This window comes from Rhipicephalus sanguineus, chromosome 11 (assembly GCF_013339695.2).
Source record: "Rhipicephalus sanguineus isolate Rsan-2018 chromosome 11, BIME_Rsan_1.4, whole genome shotgun sequence".
Taxonomy (NCBI): domain Eukaryota; kingdom Metazoa; phylum Arthropoda; class Arachnida; order Ixodida; family Ixodidae; genus Rhipicephalus; species Rhipicephalus sanguineus.
Genome location: NC_051186.1, coordinates 90,350,607 through 90,355,694, shown reverse-complemented (window position 1 = coordinate 90,355,694; position 5,088 = coordinate 90,350,607). Strand labels below are relative to the sequence as shown.

General features: G+C 57.5%; 1 pseudogene; it reads left to right on the top strand.

Annotated features, from left to right (window-relative positions):
• The first annotated feature begins 3,416 nt into the window (after positions 1-3,416).
• LOC119375700 (U2 spliceosomal RNA) lies at positions 3,417-3,591 on the top strand (annotated as a pseudogene).
• The last annotated feature ends 1,497 nt before the right edge of the window (positions 3,592-5,088 follow it).

Here is a 5,088-nt window from a genome sequence, read left to right as displayed (position 1 = left end):
CCGAGCTCTTGGACGCGGTCGACGACATCTACGAGCGTCAACTGTCGATCCTGTCCATGACGCCGCCATCCCTCCAGACCACACGGCTCTTCTAGCCGACCAGGCCCGCCTCTTACGCAGACTACTCCGTGAACCCCCTTCCCAGGAGTCCTAGGACGAGTGCGAGGCTACCTGGACACAAGCAGTTGCCATGGCCACGGAAGCGGTTCACCTTCCACCGACAACGGCTAACCGTCCGCGACGGCCCATAAACCCAGACAACCGACGACGTGCAGTACGTCTCATCCTCGACGGTCCTTCGCAGCAATGTACCATCCCCCTCGCCGAGCTCCAAGACCATTAGGGATCTACGTGGGCGGCGAGAGAAGCTGACACGTCACTCTTCTTCCGCCGTGCTCCGGCACTGGGCGAGGTCGACATGTCACCTTTCACTCCGGACGAGGTCCTGATGCGACTGCGCAAGTCGGAAAACACGGCCCCCGGAGGTGACCGCCTCACATACCATCACTGGAAGACGGTCGACCCCGAGGCCTTATTTCTAGCCGCGCTCTTCAATGCCTGCGTCCATCATCGGCGGACCCCTGACTGATGGCGCACGAGCCGCACCGTGTTAATACACAAGAAGAGCGACCCCCAAGTGCCCAGCAACTGGCGGCCAATCGCCCTTGGCAGCACGGCCTCAAAGCTTTACGCGAAGTGCCTGGCTGCCCGGCTCCAGGACTGGATTCACCGCCATAACGTCCTCTCCCGCTGCCAGAAGGGGTTCCTGCCTTATGACGGCGTCTTCGAGCTCAATTACATCTTGCAGCGCCGATTGGACGCCGCCAGAGGCGGGGGCCTGGATCTCTGTGCAGCGATGCTCGATTTTACCAACGCTTACGGATCTGTCACCCACCCTGCACTTCTCGCCGCACTTCGAGGCGCCGGAGCAGGTGACCTCTTCACGGCTCTCGTCGGCGACCTCTATACTGACAATCGCACGTGTGTCATCGCGGCTGAAGGCGTCTCCGAGCCGATCCCCATCCTGGCCGGGCTACGCCAAGGGTGCCCTCTCAGCGGTTTGCTTTTCAATATGGTGGTCGACCCGATCATCCGTGATGTGCGAGCGACGACACCGAGCACAACATATTGGCGTACGCGGATGACCTTACCCCCCTGGCGACGTCCCCGGAAGACCTCCAGCGCCGCATCGATCGCATCGAGACCCTTGCCACCGACCATGGCCTTGCCTTGAACCCGGCGAAGTGCTCTTCTATGCACCTGTCTGGAGCGACACTTGTCGGCATGCGGCCCACGGTCTTCTCGGTTTCGGGAACGCCCATCGCAGCCATCCGGGACTTTGCGGCTCAGCGTTTTCTTGGTCGCCCAGTCGGCTTCCGGGTCATCCCTTCGACCGGCCCTGCCATTGACTCCGCCATCACAACGGCGCAGAAGATCATGGCTTCGATGTTAGCGCCGTGGCAGCGACTGGACGCCCTGCGTACCTTCGTCTTCCCGGCGCAAAAACTTCCCATGCGCTGCGGAGTCCATTCCAAGTCCGATTGGCAACGTCTCGACGAGACCATCCGGCCTCTCGTCAAGGGGACGCTCTACCTCCCCAGCAACGCCTCCAACCATTACGTATACGGCAGCGCTAGGGCAGGAGCGGCGGCCATCCCCTTGGCGGCGGAACTCAGCGACGCCTGCAGGATTGACAACGCCTACAAGCTCCTCACCACGGCCGATCTGGAGCTCCGCGACCTGGCCCACTCGGACGCTTACTCGGTCGCCTCGGCTGGGAAGTCACCCGTGCCGAGATCGAAGCGTTCCTGGCGGGAGAGACGGAGGGTGTCTTCCGAGCGCCGGCCACCCAGCTGCGCTCTGTCTGGACAGAGGCCCGGAAGGCGTCTCGCCGACTGCGTGTCACCTGGTCACTCGACCCAGCAGACACCCGCATTTCCTTCGGCGGCACAACCATCACCCCTGCCCATCGCTGTCGTGTGATACGTTCCCTTCATGAGTACCAGGCGTCGGATCGGGACACCGCCCTCCACGACCAGACGGAATGGTCTGTGTGTTTTGCCAGCTATGCTACCGCGACAGATGGGTTTTGTTTATTTGACCGCGCTGTTTTCTGCCAAATGACGCCATGCGAAACAAACTGTAGTTACGCTAGTATTACCACTGAAAAAATAACATCTACTCGTTTAAGCGCATCACTCCTTGAATGAAGCGAATTGCTCATTAGAAATGCTCTGCGATTTGTCATGGCCTGTGTTGCCGCGGACCCGCGCCAGCTCCCATTTCTTCCGCACTGGCGCCTTCACCCGCTTCACCGATTGGCGGTTTATTCACCGTGTGCGGCTTAACTTCTTGCCACTCAACGGAGCCCGCATGTGGGGACAGGCCGACCGGGATCAAAGATGCAGACGTGCGGCTGCACTCGGGAGACCTTGCCGCACGTGTTAAGCCATTGCATGACCCGCAGTGCAGCATACACGGCTCGCCACAACACCATCGTGGCCCGCCTCCGCGCCGCTGCATCGTCCCAGTTCACGGTCGCCTACGAAAACCGACCTGACACCATATTTTTTAGCGCAAACAGGAAGAAAAAGAACGAAACTGGCTGAGAAGAGAAGCTATGCTACGACTGCGCTTATGCGCTTAAAGTGATCTGTCTTTTCCGTGGTTTTTTTTTTTTCTAATAAAACCAGTTGATGTTTAGCGCTTGCCCTGTGCACTGTCTTCTTCTCTTCTCAGCCAGTTCGTTCTTTTTCTTCCTGTTTGCGCTAAAATATGATGTCTGGGATACAACACCAACTAGCCCGAGAGGAAGTTTTATTGAAAACCGACCTATCGGCGACACTGCCCTTCGCCCGGATTTGGTTGTCGTCTCAGGCGAAGAGGCCCTCATCATAGATGTCGCGTGCCCCTTCGATAACACACCGGCCGCGTTCACCAACGCCAGGAACGAGAAGCTTGCCAAGTACCAGCCCGTTGCTACATACCTCCGGCGCCGGTATCAGCGAGTCTCCGTCCACGCGGTTCTCGTCGGGGCCCTCGGATCGTGGGATCCGGGAGAACGACCGCGTCCTCCGGCGGTTCTGCTCACGCCCGTACGTTCGCCTATTCAAGAAGTTGTGCGTGAGTGATGTGATCGCGGCCCTCGCGCGGCGTCTACCATGTCACGTCGGCGCGGTCGCCCACCTGGTGCATGATGAGAGTGTGCCGCGTATCGTGTCCGTCGTGTCTCTGACGTGTCATTGTGCTGTGAGTGCCGCCCGCACATTGTGGTGCTCCGAAGTCCTGTGTGTTGCTCCGCTCAAGTGTGTTTCCGCTTACGTTCTTCCACGTGCTACGCCGACCCGTCGGTCCCAGACGTCGTCGTTTCAAGCACCCCGTGAACAGTGCAGGCTGTTTCTCTAAGCCCCAGCGCACTTCCTTTAACATTCAATAAAAATCTGTTCTTATCAGCTTAATATCTGATACGGGTCCTATTTGGACCCAAGATATTAAACTTATTTTTGGAATGGGCGGAGTGCTTGTAGCTTGCTTCACCTCCGCCACGGGTTGGCCCGGTATTGCACTATCTCCGGGATCGGCCCACTCACCCCCTCGGGTGTGAGAATATTGCAGTCTAAATGAGTTGGAAGTGTGATTGTACTAATCGTGAAATGTATGCCTTGTCTGGGGATCTTTCCGCACGCTGGTCTTCACCCGCTCGCCCGCCCCGGCTGACGCGGTTTTTGCGTGCGCTCGCTCGCTCGCGCGCGCGGTGAATGTTTCGCTCTTCGTGCAGCTCGTTGTTGGTGCAAAAAGCTATTTCGTAGTTTTATTTGCAATAGGGAGCGGGTTGAGACGAGAGGACACAATTTTGGCACTCTCGGTTTTTGAAAAGATTTGAAGATGTTGTGCACAATGGAGAGAAATAAACGTTTCGATTTTCGATTTTTCTTTGCGTCTGTGTGTGTCCGTATGGTCAAGCGCTCACATTTCAAGCAACACGCATACAGCTGCACACGCAAGGATACCTTTTCGTAGCGTTGCGCTTGATGAAACCAAAGCAAACGACGGATGAACAAATATATGAAGCCCTGGAACATGTGTTGTCATCACCAGCGCAATGGCCGAGAGCACATGTTCATCGCGTATCGAAACGTGCGGTGGGTGCCAGCAACGAATCGCCGCTGCCGCTGGTGAAATCTGTGGCCCTAGTCGGCGGACACAAGAAAAGCACACGAACACGCGCACCCGGCGCTGCGCTTGGAACGAATTCTCGTTGTCAGGGCACCACTGCACCAGGTGCGTGGTGCGACTTTCGTTGTTCCTTATTTTTGGAGGGAGACCCACCGCAGCAATGCCCGGCACAAACAGCGAAACAGCGTCAAGAAGAAGATGAAGAAGAAGATGAAGCACAACAAGCGGCACAAGCAGGGACTCCATCAGCAGTGCGTAGCTTGTTCGGTAAAAGCATCTGTCAAGTCAGGTAGGTGCAGGCTGCCACACGGTGCCGTTCATTTCATGAAGATCCTCTCGAAGCCCGCCCGTAACCACTCTATTCACAATTACCTCACCTGCATTCCACCAAAAGCCCCGGCGATCGCTTATCCACTGATTTCCGCGACCTTTTCCGCGCTGCTTGTGCGGCCTCATGCCTCGCTCGGACGCGGGAGCGCCGTGCCGGCGGCTCGTACACGCCACCATAGCACTCCTACCCCTCGGAATCAGCAAAACTTCGATATCGCGGACATTTCAAGCTCGGAGGCGTCGCTTGCGACTTAGGCAGTGTGTACACGTTCACTTCGCACAGTGAAATGCCGTAAATGAGCTTCACGACCCCACTCGTAACGAATTCGCTGTGGTGGTGTTTCACGAAGTGCCGTGCACACCTCTGAAATTTAAACTATTCCCGTGAGCACGGCACACCACGTTCCATTACCGCGCACCACGCCACCCCCGTTCCCGGCAGCACAAAATACGCTGGTGACATGACGCACGGCTTCATGGGTCGGCCTCGCCGCAGGTCTTTCCTTGCCTGAGGAACGGCTCGCAGGCTGCGGCGGAGCCGTGTCCGTCACGTCTGAACTGACAAAGGCGGTTTCAAGGTAT